The sequence below is a fragment of the Talpa europaea genome (assembly GCF_964194135.1).
Source record: "Talpa europaea genome assembly, chromosome: 11".
Classification (NCBI taxonomy): Eukaryota; Metazoa; Chordata; class Mammalia; order Eulipotyphla; family Talpidae; genus Talpa; species Talpa europaea.
In genome coordinates, this window is record NC_140078.1 from 53779660 (window position 1) to 53797173 (window position 17514).

The 17514-nt window shown below is 35.7% G+C and overlaps 1 protein-coding gene across 2 annotated transcripts in view; it reads left to right on the forward strand.

Moving 5' to 3' along the window:
• The window catches only part of MDFIC2 (MyoD family inhibitor domain containing 2), a gene marked incomplete at both ends in the record, with an annotated part of 117513 nt that overhangs the window by 84615 nt on the left and 15384 nt on the right, over positions 1-17514 (forward strand). The gene's annotated exons all lie outside the window — the stretch shown is intronic.

Here is a 17514-nt window from a genome sequence, read left to right on the forward strand (position 1 = left end):
GTTTGCAAATGCACCCCCCAAAAAACCTACTAAATCATACCAGAAAATAAATTATACCTAAAGTAACAGTAACATATAGTAAAAACAGGAATGCTATATAAATATGCAGTCTGTACAAAGTTGTTCCTGCTGAAGGAACAAGAATCTGGGGTCACTCTAACTGCTTGGGGTGTCACTGACTGTAGAACGGCTGCTGCAAAACACTAAAAGCTAGTTTCAATTTTCACCTTTTATGAAAAGCAGGGGATACCTGTATTACTCACTGAAACAGTAATACATATTCAGTTTTCTACTTTTTTATTCCCCCATTCATCCTACCTACTTTAATCTATACTCTAGTGTTATCCAGCTATTGAAATTTTTATAGCAAATTACAACAGTGCTCTCAAAATTTACAACTTCAGTGTTTTTCCCCATCATTCTTTGCAATATTTGATCCTTTTAATCATGCTCTTTTTCTTAAAATGTGCTCATCTCTTGGACAAAGAGAATAAGTAAAAGAGAAAATTTGGAGAAACTGATATCATAGAATCCCAGCAAAAAATATGGTAAGGGAAAAGGCTGTAATTGGTTTACAGGGACGGTAGTCAAATAAGAATAACTAGAATCTTGGACTCTAGTCTACTTCCCCGATAATTAACTCTCCATATTGGCATTTCTAAGACTGAAAGTATGATCTTTTATTCTTAAAACATTTATTTCTGGCTCTTTAACAGGAGTTAAGGGAATTTGAATATTGTGTGTGTGTGTGTTTGGGGGCAAGAGAAAAGTGGGGGCTCTGTACCTTACACTTGCATATGGTGTATTTTCCAAGAAAAGGCCCATATATTTCCTTTGCATTCACCCCCACCTCCCAAAAAATCTAGAACCACTGTTGAAATGTTTTTATTGTGAAATTCATAGGTTAAGATAAAACCAAAAACATACCAAACAAGTCCCTCTTCTCTTCCTATCACTACTGTACACTTATCAAGGTCTTCTTAATGTTATTTTTCAGACTACTGTATTTAATAAACTGTTTTTTTCTTTCCTGGAATATCCTTGCTCTTATTTGACATCTGGCAGGTGAATACTAATTTTTTTGAGATCCAGTGACAATTTCATATCTTCTTAGTCATCTTTCTGTATCACACAAAATATAATTGGAAATTTCTGAATTGTGCACCCACAAAACTATATACCTACCTCTATCATCTGCTTATCATATGCTATAGACATTGTCTGATGACCCGTCACCCCACTAAGAGAGAATAATGAAGCCATGATCCAGGTCCTATTCATCTTTGTGTTTCTACCAAGAGTTAGCAGGTACTTTGTCAGGTACTTTGGTGTCCATGAATGAGTGAACTAATTATTGATTACTGTCTTGCTTTGAATGCATATGTTAGCTGGGTATTGTATGGTGTTTTCTGAGGGATTTTTTTTTTAAGTGAATGTTGCTTAATTCACTTGACTTCCACATCCTTCAATACAGAGATGAATTCAAGAATAAGATGCTATGGTTCATACCCCTTCAAAATTGCTTTAAATTATGAAAGTATCATATCAATAGCTTAGTAGTTGGTAATGAAACAAAGACCACACTTTTTAAGTCCTAGGCTTTCAGCACTCTTTCCAATGGCAGTAATTGTCTAAATGAAGTTCACTGTATTATTTAGACAATAGCACCACTGTGCATCTTGACCTGAAAGACAGCATTACTGCAGTTAAAAGCCGTGTATACAACAAAAGAAGGAAAAACTGAGGCAGAAGCAAATTATAATTTTATAAGACATAAATGCAAAGTACTCTTCTCACTAAAACATTGTTATCACTAAAACATATTCCATTGTTTCATCTCCATGGACTCAAAAGACACCAAACCTCTTTTGATGCAGAAGAGGTACAAAATATTCTTACGAGTATATAAAAAATGTGGAATTCGGCAGGCTTCTAGCATCTTCACTTTTTTACAGAGAAAAGGATTTTGAAGCAGGGAGAACATAAACAGTATATACTGACTCTTGACACACCATTGCTTTCTTAAACTAGAATAATAAAAATTTGCAAATGAACAAAAGAGTGGGAGGTAGATATCTGATTTACAATGTTTTTGAGATAAAGAACACTATAAAAAAAGATCAATGTGAATAATAAAGCATTGTTAACTGAGTCATGACATTTCTATTCTAGTGACGATTTGAACGGCAGAACTGCAAATGAGCACCTTGTGCCACTTTCAAAGTGGGAGGAAGACATATAATTATAATTCTTACACTGACGAGAATTCAAGAAAATCTGGGGAAAAGTTTACTGAAAAACATATTGACATATCAGTATTATAAATTACTTTCTCTTATTAAACCAAAAAAAAAAATTCTTTTGTTGGCTAGCTCGTCATGCCACAAAAGGTGTTTCATGAAAAGACATACCTGCCTTGAAAATCCTTTTCTTACATTGAAAAAATATCTACCATATATTTATTCTGTAATCTTCCCAACATGCAAGATATATTGGAGAAATATATTTTCAAAACAGTTTTAACCTCTATTGTCTTGAGTACACGTATCAACATTGTCATGTCACCTATCGAAAATCCTCATGGAAACCTTGTATTTAGTCAAAACTAATGAATCTGTTTTAACACCCTTTATGAAAGAAAAAGAAGATGTAATACTATGTTTTCACTTAACATACATTTTCATCCATCTGCTTTCTTTGTTGGATGGTTAAGGGGAAAAAGCTGAAAAAATTACAGTGATGTTATCAACTGCAGTGTTTTAATAGAGAACAGAATTAGAAATGACATTTTGCTGAATGAACTTCTAAATGAATGAAAAATAAAACATGGGGTGAGTTTTCCCCTGATATTTAACTCCATTGAAGCCTTAAAGGGTAGACTCCCACGTGTTGGAGGAAGCTCTCAAACTGACCTCATTACTGCTGGCCCCACACTAGTGAGGTGAAGGGGCAGTTGTAAAGTCAGGCACTCCATGAGCATTGTGGAAATTATGGTGTTGTGTTAAATGTATCCTCTGCTTTCCTATCTTAAGGGATGCACTTATTAAGTGTTGCCAAGAAGAAAATTAAACGTTTTTCTGTATAAAATGTGTCACAATTTATGGAACATCTGGAGCACATTCAAAGAACTTCAAGAATAGGTGATAGAACAGAAGAAAGCAAACAGTTTGGCCATTGAGATTTCAACATCAGCTGCAGTGTGGAGTCATTTGCACACATGCATAGAGGTTTTTTTGTGTGTTTTTGTTTTTTTAATCTACCATTGTCATATGCTTGGAAGGCCAAGCAAGAATGCAATGGGTCTGGTCCATGTGGAATCCTTAGCTGAGACTTGGAATCAAAATGCAAAAGACCTACTTACAAAGTTAGAAGAAAAGATATTTTATCTAATTCTAACTCAAACATCTTCTAACTCAAACATATATCGACCCAAAGTACTGGATATAATGTTTATACCAGTGCCCTGTACTTATCCTAACTGATTTTTAAGGAATCTGTGCAGAGATAGATAGTAACAGCGATAAGATTTTGGAAATCAGAAGAAACTGGGCTTGAGGCTTGGCTGTGTGACCTTGGGTAAGATGTATCATCTCTGAGTTTCAGTTGCCTATTGGCTCATCGTGGGTGCACACAAAATGAAAACCTCAGCCAAACCTCTTGTTTTCATATATTAATATCTTGCTGCCATACTACAAGACTGAAAAAATAAAGATTACTGAGAATCATCTGTGGCTGGTAGCAGAAGTTTGGTTATAGGATATGCCAGGTATTCCATCCCTATCTGCTCAATGTAATTTATTTGAAATTAGAAATTTACACTGAACTCAGACTTACAATCAGAAATTCTGAGAGTGTAACACAGCAATCTGTGTTTTAACAACCACTCAGGTGATCCTGTTGAATGCTAATTTTTGAGAACCATTATGCTAGTTATTACAAAACAAGATCTAGTTGGCCTCATACCAGACCAATGAGAAACTATGCACATCTACCAGCTGGACTCCATGGATATTCCTCTCCCAACGACCTTGGCAATAGCAAATATACTTTCTTTAAAGCATCAGCAGTGTCTACTGACAACTTATGGCTCTCCTTTAGAGAAAAAAAAAATACCCTTTCCAGTCTGCAACAATTATTGAATTGAAATCACCAGGTATATTTATACTTGTTTGAATCACCAAGGGACAACTTCAAACAAAGTATAGCTGGCTCTTTGAAAGTTTATATATTCCATTAGCTAAGTGATAAGGAAGTTCATGTAAGCCAGAAGGCCCTATGTTCCATCTTAAGTATTATTCCTTTAAAGTTTCAGTTACTGTTTTTAACCTTTGAGCTTCTGCAAATGTATTTGGCTTTCCAAAACAGAATTAACAATGGTTAAGAATTGCTTTGTTGAAAACGTACTCAAGCTACTAAATTATAAGAACAAGGACACAAATAAATTCATAAATATCAATTATTTTAAATACAGTTTCATATAATTCATTGACAAAAATTCAAATGCCAATGAACTCTTAACAATGAAATAAAAAGACTAGTTTTATCTTTGTGGCATAAAAGCATTTTAGAAAGCCAAGTGCCCAGAATTTCAAAGAATCTTCAGCAGTTGCCGAGAACAACTCAGAATAATACCCAATCCTCTGAGCTTCATTGCTTTGACTGCTATTCTATGATAGACCTTAGATTTCCAGAGAAAGACCAGTAGAACTTTTTTTGTCTGTAAGCTTGGGAGAGGGTGTGTGAAACATAAAGATACCTAGAGAAATCTAAAGCATAAAGGGTGGCTGTGGTAATGGTTAATACCATTGTTATTTCTTAAGTGGGATAGAGCTAAAGTTCCCACCTATTACACACATCAGATTTCAGCCAGTCTTAAGAACTCTTTTTCTATGACAACATAATTGATAGAAGCTCTTAAAGGAGAATCTGGTGATTAACTTAGACAATTGATGGGATGAGGACCAACACTGTCATCAAACATAGCAAGGCTCTGTAAATAAATACAAAGCATCTTCTTAACAATGATAGCTCAAATTAATCACATACATCAGAGTTCCAGGGAGTGGGACAACAGCCAAATATCCTTATCACCCATCATACAAGATCTATCTAATTATCCTTTCTCCCCCTTCCTTTGAACCTTGGCATCACTAGGCATTCTGACCAGCCATTCATCCTTAAGGAGACTTACAGTAGTACAAAGCTCAAGTGGATATGGCATAGAAGGGGTGGCCAGTGCATTATCTATGTGTTGATATATTAGTCTCTTTTCAATAAAACATAAAGTCCCAAGAGGTACAACTATGTCTCATTCATCTTTGTGTCTCCTGCACATACTACAGTGGTTAAGAGAAAGAACTGTAACCTCCAAAAGCCTAAATTTGAATTTGCCTTCCTATCTTTACTAGTTTAGGAATACAGCAATGAATAAAAGATAGTCCCTTCCCTCACTAAGCTGCATTTTACTTACTAGGAAAGCCGAAATGATAATCATAATTTCCTCCTCGGGTTATTATGATGATTAAATGAAAATTCATTTAAAGCATTTAGTCAAAGCTTCTCATTGTGTGAAGTGAATGTTATCTATCATTATTTTTATTATTATAGTAAGTGCTAAATGAATTAATGAATGGATGAACTGGTGTGTGGAAGATGACTGTAACACCTACACTTTATTCCACATCTAAAATTCTTTAATTTTATACCCAGTCTTCAAATAACTTCATAGCTGAAAACTTCTCTGAAAATATTTCACCAGTGTTGGATTTTATTACAACACTGTTTTGGATGAGATGTCACACAGGGGAAAGTTTAGATAACTAGAAGCCTAAGAACCATAATTTTAAATTTTCATTACTTACCACTTCATGAGCTGATAGGCATTTATTTTCATTCAACCTTTATGCCACGCACTGTGCTAAGCTCAGGCATACTGAAATATAGCCCCCCCACCACCCCTCAGTGAAAAAGCCACATTTATAACAGAAAAGGAAATGCCCTTTTTTTTTTTTTTTTTTTTTTTTCCCAGATTGAGCAAGACCAGAAAAGCTGAGATCTCCATGCATGTGGGACATGGATTTCATTTCATTGCTTGGTACCCAGCAAGGGTTTCCAAGTTCAATAGCAGTTGTCAAATATTTGATGTTCACTGAGTCTTTTGTTATTATGGAATCAGATTTCTTATTTTTCATATTGTATCATATTTATTGAGGTGAAATTGGCCTACTACACTATATATCATTAAGGGAAATAGGTTTACACCTCTTGCTACTTATGCTAACCCACATCCGCCACCAAATCATCCATAGGAGTTAAGTAAAATGAGGAATGAAGAAGGAAATTTTAGTCAGGAAGAATGAGGCTTGTAAAAGGCATTCACAAAATAAGGAGACAAAAATGTGCATGTGTTGGGGGAAGTGGTTTTGTCAGGAAAGAATGCAGATCCAATGAGATTGTGACAATGAAAACACTGTGTGAAGAGAAAGCCCTGTACACTGTGTTGCTATGTGCCAGTGACCCACCTTGTTTTAACATCTCCGGGTACCCACAAGTTCTGAGGATGGTTCCTTATCCAAAAATCCATTATTCTCCAAAATGCCCTACTTCTTTCTTCCTCTTTTTTTATGGTATCACAGGAACAAAGACATGTACTACTTGTCTTCATCTTTCTTTTCATAAAACAAAGGAAATAGTTGTAACACTTTTCAAAAAATAAAATTATCCAAGGAGGTATATGGGCCACTTTAGCCATGAAGGTTGCTATTTGGTCAGTTTCTAATCCACTTCATCCCATTTGTACTTTCAAGTATGCATTTTAAAGATTTCCATTTTTAACTTGTTATTTTGACTCAGGATTTTTCTCCAATGAAGAAATATATTTTACTTAGTTTTTCTACAAGCCATTTGCCTTGAAATGCTCATAAAAAACCTTGAAAAATTCTGAAAGTTTGGAAAAGTCATGATCACTACAAACATTTGGAAAATTTAGAAAACATTTTGATATGTGGAGGTTTCATCAGATAATCTTTCCAGGTTATTATGATCATGAAAAATTAAAATTAATAATGCACAGTTTTCCTCAAACATTATATCCAAATATCACCCTAAAAGGAGACCAAATACTTCCCCACAATTCCTGGCTTCTAGGTATATGTCCCCTCCAATCAGAACTGGTCTTGAGATCTGAAATTTACCTCAGTGTTATCATTGCAATTTCAATCTTGAATCAACTGATGTTTCCTCAGGACAAACTCAGTTTCTTCGCACCACTGCTTAACAAAAATTGAGTTCTTACTTTTGTCTTTGTACTCTCAGCACAATATAAGCAAGAATATGATTTAAAAAAAAAAATTTCAGGCCTTCCTGATGGCGCAGGGGTTAAGCCTCAGCCCCATTATGCTATTGCCCCTGTGGCCTGAGTTCAATCCCCAGTCAGGAAGCTAACCCACAAGGCGCAGTAGACCTCTCCTGTCTTACCAGCTGCTCCCTTTAGCAGTGTATTTTAGTAGATCTGCCTGTTCTGCTCCCCACTCTGTTTCTGGTGAATTCTCTTGCTCCCTCACCTCTGGCATATACCCCACAGGGTGTATGCATAAATAAATAAAATAAATCTTTAAATAATTTTTCAAGAAAGACTGGTTGCTTTTTTTTTAGAAGTAGTGCACTTTCTCTGATAATATAGGGTGAAAGTTCTTTATTGTACTTTCATACAGAAAAGACAAATTGAGGAGAAAACCATTGAGACGCAATCTTGTTTTCTCAAAATTTAAAAAAATCACTACTATTTTCTGACACTTTTTTTTTATGCAAGAACAATTGGTGGATATTATAGGAGGAATGTAGAGGATCCAAATAAGAGATCAGGGGAAAAAGTAACTATAATAAAGTAAAAATCAAAATCAAAAGGCAACTATAAACCAAAGATATTCTGCAGGGTGGGGGGAGAAGGGAGAGAAATCAAAACAGGGGTGGGAAGAGCAGAAGGGACTATGGGGATGGTTCACGGGTGACTGGGTGGTCAGAATTTCATGGGGACTATAACCCGAGATGAGAAAGCATACATTATACAAAAATGAATAATGATGTAAAAAATATATATTTTATATATATATATATATATATATTTAAAAAAAAGGGCAGTTGGTGGATAATCTCAGGAGAGTTCTTTCTTCCATGATCTGATTTCACTTGTCTGGGTGTTTGAAAAAGATCTTTGCTTTTGTAATAGAATATGCTTTCCAGGATTAGTGGTCTCTTTTTTACTAAATTTCAGGCTGTGTGGTACACACTTATAAATTGTTTGTACTCAGCACATAGACTATAGTATTATCTTTGAACAAACTTGTGTTTAAATTGTTTTGGATTCTTCTTTAGGAAACTATATCTTGGTGAAATCTATGTAATCTGACCTCTGCTCTCAGCATCATTTTAATCAATACAACTTTAACTTTTTCCTGAACTTTTGAACTATAGGTGTGTTTTTCATATTTGTTCTCCACATTACAATTAACATTTTCTGCAGCATCAATTCTGTGCTTTACTGCCCTTAATGATATCTCAATTCTTTAATTACAATTTTTTACTTCAGAATCCCTATTTCACTATGGCCCTTTAGATCTCTCATGTAGGTTTTTCTTGGCCACTAAAAATCCTCTTTTTTCTTCACAAATTTCTTCTTACACCTACTGAGAACCTGGAACAATTTTTTTTTATTATTTTCTTCTTTTTTATAACATCATTTCTGGATTGGTTACACTGACCTAGAACTATTGTTCTATGGCCAGCTCAAAAAGTATAACTCTTCAAGAGAGATGGAAGCCCAGTTTTCTGGTTGACACAAAATATTGATTTCTGAAACAGAAATAGGAGGAAAATAAAGGTTGTTCATTTTACTTTCAGCAGAGCTGGCATCAGTGCCAGACTGATTTTTCAATTCTTCAGCTCAATTCTAATGGGTTGATATGTAATGCAAATTTTTTCCAGGACTATCAAACCCATATTTTGTGAATGTGAGCATTTTTCTCTTTCTATATTATCAGAGGTGTTTTTGGAAAAACTAGAATAAAGTATAACAAGGATTGCTACAAAGACTATTTTAAATTTGGAAGCCTTGATGCCAGTGACTTTTTGGCCCTTGAAAATAATGTTATAAAGCCTCTTAAGATAAATAAATGGAACAAATAAACACTTATTTTAAACACTTATTTTCTTGAAATGGTCCAAACATTTCATGGTATTGTCCTATTATTTTTACAACCTACATTTTTTAACTTAACTTTGTGCTAGCTTGTTTTAACACTTTAAAATATATTCAGAATAGTCTACCTTCACATGCTTGAATGCTGAATATTTTATGCTTGGACAAAGAGCAAACTGTAGGTCTTCCGCCAAGCACAGTCAATGCACTTGAGTATGGGTTACCAAAAACGCTGGAAATTTTTTTTTTCTATTTATTGTTATAGCTCATATCCTTGTGTCTCTGGTAGGCTTTAAGTGACATAAATATGCATTTCCATCTGCACATCCTTGTCAGGAATAGTTCTGCTGGGAGGTGTTATGTCACCCAAGTACTTCCAGAATAGAGTCTGTTAATCCTGTTACCACTATAGAAACTCAGAGGAAAAGTCTACTCAGGCCACTACTGCAGCTGCTGTGGCTGTAAAGGTTCCAGCGACCACACCCTAGAAACCAAAGGAAGCATGAGAAAATTAAATTTCCTTCAATTGGAGGGATGTAGAGAGTTGACTTTAGTCTGTTAATTAGACCTGTGGTCCTCAGTTTTCCTTACAAACCTTTATTAGTAAAAAGGGGGAAATTAGAAGCCTCACTTATGTATACAGTCAATATGCTGCCATAGTAACAGTATTTAAAAGGAAAAATAGCTGTCGTATTAGGATTTTTAAAAGATGTAAATAAAGACCTGCTCTAACCCCATAGACTTACACTTCCCATAGGTATATATCAATATTTTCTGCTTTAGAGACTAGTGGTCTAAAAGGTCTACCAAGCAGGCCACTAGGTAAAGAGTTCTTTAACCCCCAATGAGGCCTTTGATAGATTACATAACACATTGGATACCATAAGGGACAAATAGAACTGTGGATAAGTATGTGATTTTCTCCTTCGCTTTCTTCCTCCTGCTACCTCTTGCCTTTCCTCATTGTGTAGTTGAATTTTGACCTCCCCAGGGCCACTGAAAAGAACTAACCTCTACCTTACATTTACAGAGACAGAGCATTGGTAGACCCCAATACACCAGGACTAATTGCTGAAAGAAAGCCTCTGTCAACCAATATGCAACCTCAGAACCCTCAGGCAAGAACCAGCTAAGCAAAATAAATCAGATTATCAACCATCTAATAAATTCTTAAACCATAATTTCTTGGGCCTCTCCTGGTAGCGCAGGTGGTTGAGCGCAGCGCTGTGAAGCTGTCCGTAGCCTCTGCAGCGCCAGTTTGATCCCAGCCGCCGGCTGGCCGGTGAGAATCCTACATGGCGCGGCAGACCTCTCCTGTCTCTCCCACTTGCCCCCTCAGCAGTGTATTTTGTCAGTCTGCCTGTTCTGTTCCCCGCTCTCTCTCTGGTGAATCCTCTCACCCTCCCATGCATCTGGCCTGTACCCTGGCTCTTATATAAATAAATAAATAAATAAATTTTTAAAAAACCCATAACATCTTGATCTATAATTTCAAAATGAGTGTTTTTAACTCTCCACAACCATATAACACAAGAGACCAGAATCATCCATGAATGTAGCTGTGGAACAAGAATTCCACCAAAAGGCAGTCAGTATGAAAATAAAACCTTCCAGCTCTCTTGAAATTATTCTTTAAGATATACAAAATAGAAGACTTGAATCAAAGTTCTTTTTGAATTGATAAATATGTAATTTTAATCATAAATATTCAATCTGTCTTTATTTGTCCGAAGATGAGTGGACAAATTTCTCCCAGTGACTGTTATTGTGAGTTTAAATTGAAACAATCTTTCTGGAAGGCAATCAACAAATTATATTAACAGCATTGGAACTTTGGCAACTAATTCAGTAAGTCCTGCCTTATGAATTCAATGTACATAAACAAATAGCTATATGAAAAGATTTATGAAAATAATGTTTATTTTAAGAGTACTTATGATAGGAAAATTGAAAACAATCTACATTTTTATTGAATAGAATAATTGTTAAATAATTTATGATCTACCCTGCAAGAATTGCTATGTATTCCCTGACTTCCTATGTATTAATTACCTGCTCTGTCCCAGGTACTCCTCTAGGTAATAGCAACTAATTAACACAGACAAACCGTTGTGAAAGGTGATATTGTAGTCAAATGTAGAAGAGCCACATATTATAAAAGCAAGTAAACAAACAAGACATTTTTAGAATAATGAAAAGCACTATGAAGATTGTGTGATGGTATGATTTAGATGTGGTGGCTGCTGAGGGCTTGGGACCACTTTCATTAGGACTTTCAAGTGTGGCACTATTCACATTTGAAGATGTTCTTCGTGAGTTGTTTTTTTGCTTATTTTAGGGAGGCCTGAGACTGTATAATGCAGGTGTCTAGCAACATCCTTTACTTACTAAAAGCACTAACCTCAGTCATGGCAATAAATAAATGTCCCCAGCCATTGCCAGTGGTCTGGGGGGGGGGGTCAACATCTGCCCTGATTGAGAATGACTACTACGTGGGTCTCCCCGGTGGTGCAGGGGGTTGAGCGCAGCACTGTGAAGCTGTCCGCAGCCTTGGCAGCATGGGTTTGAGTCCCAGCCGGCCAGGGAGATATCCACATGGCATGGCTGACCTCTTCCGTCTCACCCGCTGCTCCCCTCAGCAGTGTATTTCAGTCCGTCTGCCTGTTCTGCTCCCCACTCTGTCTCTGGCGAATCCTCTCACCTTCCCATGCCTCTGGCCTATACCCCAGTTCTTGTATAAAAATAAAAATTAAAAATCTCTAAAAAATAAAAAAAGAGGGCCTCCCCGGTGGCGCAGCGGTTGAGCGCTAGGTTGCGAAGCTGCCCGCAGCCTCTGCAGCGCCGGTTTGATCCCTGGCCACCGGGCGAGGGTCCCACATGGTGTGCAGACCTCTCCTGCCGCCCACTGCTCCCCTCAGCTGTGTACTTCGTCAGTCTGCCTGCTCTGCTCTCCCCTCTGGCTCTGGTGAATTCTCTCACCTTCCCGCGCTTCTGACTATACCTAGTGGTTCATAAATAAATAAATAAATAAATCTTAAAAAAAAAAAAAAGAGAATGACTACTACAGATTTAGTTTTAAAAAAGCCTCTCTGAGGAGGTGACATTTGAGTTGAGACCCATTATGATGTTTTAATAATCTTGAGAATGCAGGGAAATTCTCATGATATAATGGAAATGTAATATAAAATATTCAATAAAATCCTAGTAAAATTTTTCTTTTTTAATCTCTATCTAGACAAAAGTTATAGCATAACTGTTAGGAGCATGGAGTTGGAGACAGGCTCTCTCAGTTAAAATCCGAGCTCAAGCACTTACTAGTTGTATGATGTTGGCAAGTTACTTTAAATCTATGTTTCTGTATCCTCATCAAAAAACTAGGAATGAAGCTACTAGTACCTACCACATACGGTTGCTGGAAGTATTAAATGTATTAATTAATATATTCAAAGTTCCTAGAAGAGTGACTGACAAATCTGAGAAACAATATATACAATACATATGTATTATATGTATGATTATATATACACATGTGTATATAATCTCATTTCATTTATAATCCAGATCTAATATATAGCCCAACATATATGTGTGTACATATAAATATGTATATATACACAGAGAGAGAACATATTCCCAAACATTTCCAATACCTTTTTGTGAAACAAATACAATAATCTAAGTTAATAACAGAATTAGATATTTTATTTCCTTTGTGTCCCTGTAGTCTTTACAGTTTTTACTTTCAAATCAAAGTAAAAATCAATATGTATTTTGGAACCAAAGAATTTTTAGACTTTCATCAGGATTAACTAGCATACCAAGAATGGGGACGGGAAAAAAAAAAAAGAATGGGGACGGAATACTAATAGAAGATTGGCTCTGAAAACCTGTCCCAGGGAAAATGAGTCAATTGTCAACTGAAAACTGAGACACCCCACATTCAATCTGTCAGTCAGTTTACGTGTCATCTGAAATTTACTTAATAGTTAGTTTTTCCAGACTGTGTGCTGAGTGCAGAAGAATAAAAGAAGAATGGAGCATGGTCCTCGAGGAACTCCTAGCAGAAAGGGGAAGCAAAATACATGCACAATTAATCACACTAAACTGAAGTAAGGGTTATAATGAGGTTACCATCCCAGGCCTCTGGGGGCTCCCAAAGGGAACAATTAATTTCAATTGAGCGGGAGAATTGTAGGAAACTTCACCTAGGGGATGACACTTGCACTGGGCTTTGAGGAGTAAGTTTGGAAAATGCAGTCATTAGTTACCAAGTAGTACTGGTTTTGAGCCTACAGATAAAATGCCTCATAACCAAATACCAGCAAGATCAATGAACTTGGACAGAGGAAAGTCAGAAGGGACAAGGGAGTTATACTTCAAAAAAGTACCTCCATTTCATTTTAGAGTGCCTGGTTTCATAAAACACTTTGTGAATGCAAAGTTTGATTGTCATGGGAATTAGAAGACATAAGTTCAAGTACTAGCTTTGCCCCTTACCAGCTGGGTAAAATTTTACCACTAAAATCTCTGACCCTCCTTCATTTACATAATAGTGATAATAATACTTTGCAAAACTCTTGTGAGGCACAAATGAGATAATGCAAGTAAGAGACTTTAAATGACAATCAAATTGTTGGAATGAATAAATTGTGATGGTTTAACACAGAGAATATTTTGAATAATTATACTTTAATTTATAGCTTTTATATTTAAACAATGACATTAAAAAAAATCAACTGTTTGGCCTCCCCAGTGGAGCAGTGGTTGAACACTGGGTTGCGAAGCTGCCTGCAGCCTCTGCAGTGCTGGTTCAATTCCTGGCCGCCAGGCGAGGGTCCCACATGGTACGCAGACCTCTCCTGCCGCCCGCTGCTCCCCTCAGCAGTGTACTTCATCAGTCTGCCTGTTCTGCTCTCCACTCTGGCTCTGGTGATTTCTCTCACCCTCCCGCACTTCTGACTATACCCAGTGCTTGTATAAATAAATAAATAAATCTTTGAAAAAAAATCAACTGTATATGTAAAAGCAATTATGCATGAGTTTATAGCCTGATTGGTTTCCTTTATTTTTCCAGAGCCCTAAACCTATTACTAATCCAAGTGCATCAAGCTATAAAAATTGTTAGCAGATATTTTTCTGAGATAACATAATCTTTATTTCTTGAGACACTTTATACAAACATTAAACTGAAGTTAACTGCATAAAGATGAAATGGAGACTCATAATTGTAAACTGTTTTCATGTCAGAAGAAGATTCAACCACCTCCTAGGAGTGGATTGCTCCTTGTTACAGCTTATGATCGGACTATAAAAGTATATCACTTAGACTATGACCATACATAGGTACAAGGTATTATGGCAAGCTGCAAACGTGGCTAAAGAGCTAGAAGAGCTAGGCAAAAATTAAAACCCACTTTGACCCCAAAAGATGGAGGTTACTTTGCAGGTATTATGGAAGCCTGGGGAGGGGGTTATGTTCCACCTTCTTCTCTCAGTTCTTTCTGACTTTTAATCCTTTTCACCTTGAACGCTCACTGCTATTATTTTGGGAGAAATAATATTCTTTTGCTTTTTCTCTCTTTTTGAAAAAAGATTGACTAAGGCTGATTGAAAAGGATTAAAATGTCCTCTTGTCATGGCCCTTGATAAACATTCCATCTAATATTATTTTGAGGCAGAGTTTTAGTTGAAGTCGGCAGAAGGGAAACCAAAACAATGATATATAAAACTGGTGCTTGAACTTGAAAGTCTTTAAAGGACATCGTCTAATCAGAACTGGAATTTGAAAATGAAAGGAAAATGTGTCCAATATATTTATCTCCTTTATTCCTCTCCACCTCCTTCCCCAAATAGGTTTAATGAATTCCAGATTTTGTTTTGTCCAATCTAATAGGATATATCAATGGAATATCCCATGAATTACTTATTTTCCTTCTTTCAAAAAGGAGAGTCAGAAGATATCTCAGCTTGACAAAACTATCCCACTCAGCTGCCAAAAAAGAAAACGTAATTTTTTTGACAATACAGCTTCTTTGAGTATCAATCACATTATGTCTTTATCAGTACCAAGGAATCCTTGCTTTCTTAATTTTGTTATGTCTTTAGCTGTAGTATCAGTTCTCAAATTTTACTCAATATAATAGTAATGATCTATATATCTAGAAAATGTGATTTTAGTAATTTTCATCATGATTGATCATGTTGAATACTTTCCTATACTTTGTGTATTGCGTTACTACCACCCATTTGTGGATAATACTCTCTATATATTCTAATAATAACAGCAAATAATCATTTCTGACATTTGTGTGAACTTCACAACTTGACATACAAAGGAAACGCTCTTTTTTCCTTTATAGTGTCAACTATTAACTACTTCTACTAACCATGATTGTTGATTTTGTAGCTTATGCCTTAAAATGTCACCTATCTGCTTTGATCTGATTTCAACCACCAATATTACAATACTAAAGTCTACACTACAGCATAGTTTAAATCCAAGAGAAAATATAACTCACCATTATAGCTTTAAAAATGGTCTATACATTTGAAATACACACCTACTTTAAATGTTTTGGTCTAGAATCAAAATTAAAATCTCCCAGGCTTCAAAGGTTTATCTAATAATTTTCATATAGACTTCTGCTCATAAAAAAAAAAACAAGCTACCCTGTTTGAAAGTCAACTTGGCATGTAGTGAATAGGTAATTGAAAAACAAAAATGGGAAGATAATCAGGTAACAATCAGTTATTAATATTTATCATGTGTTGCTTCCTATCAATGAGTAATAGTATCAGAATAATATTGCTCCAAACATCATCTTGAGTATAGTGTGTAAGAGATTTTAGAGAGGGCTGTCACTACCATTGAAAACAATAACTACTGAATTCCTTCAGATTTGAGGGTACAGATGTTTAAACCCGAATGATAATTATGAAAATGAAAATATAGAGATGAATTTATGAGATATTTAGAAGGAAGAATAAATAAAAACTGGTAATTGACTGCATGAAGAGATGACACAAGTCAAAGACAAGTTTTAAGCCTACAGGACTGGAAAAATGACAATACAGTCAAAAGAGATTTAATTGTGAATTCATCAAATATATTCAGTGTTATCCAGTTTGGGAAGAATGAAACTTAGTAGAAAGATGCATATATTTGTGGGGATTTGGTTGATAGTTCAAAAAAAATAATTAGCCATTTCAAGTAGGAGACTGCGACTTGTGATAACTCTGAGACCGAAAGACTCTCCTGAGATACTATTTGTAAATTTTCTTTGAATTCGCAAGTACCTAGCACAGAACTGTGCATGTAATTTTTGCTCAGTTAATTTGCCTGTTTGACGGCATAGAGATTTGTGAGTCAACTTCACAAAGAAAATAATTAAGTTGTGACTATGGATGATACAAAGACAGAGGATAGGCTACAGAGACAGGAACCAAGAAAAAAAATTGACATAGAAGAACTGGGGTGCAGACCAGAAGTATAGGGGTGAGAGGACTCACCAGAGATAGAGTGGGAAGCAGAACAGGTAGACTACTGAACCACACCACTAAGGGGAGCAACAGGAGAGACAGGAGAGGTCTGCTGCACCATATGTGGTTTAGCTGCCTAGCTGGGGATAGAACCCAATCCATAGCTGTGAGAGTGCTGAGATTCAACCCCTAGGCCACTAGGGAGGCCCAGAAAACAAAGTCTTAAAGAAAAAATATGGTGAAGAGCTGGGGGGAGGGGGTGGGAAAACCTAATAGAAACAGGGCAAGAAGGCAAGTCAGACAGAGAATTAAACAGAGAGGAAGAGAAAAGGGATGAGAAACACAAAAATAGAGCCAAAGGGCCATGGAGGAAGAGATGCTAATTTATTCAGAATTTGAACATACATATATATATATATATATAAAACATACATATAAATTTGAATTTATATAAACCCAAATAGAGAAACAGGGGCATGCAGCAATTACAACGTCACATTTCATGAGCAAAAGTGAGAATCATAAAATATTTCCTCAATAACTTAAAATAAATAAATTAATAGTTCCTAGAACATTGATTCATCTATTGCATGTGGATATACAGTAAATGTTAATTAATTAAATGAATAACATTTGTAATGATGTTACAATGGTAATAAAAAATTAACTATCTGTCTTTTGTTACATAAGTTTATGCCTGTTAGTTCTACAATTACTTCTAGCCCAAACATGAATTTTCTTTATCACTGACTTTCAATATACACTTTAACTTTTTTTCTTAAGAAATACAGTTGAGTTTCTAATTTTTGTCCTAATTTTGTTTTTTTTTCTGTTGTGAA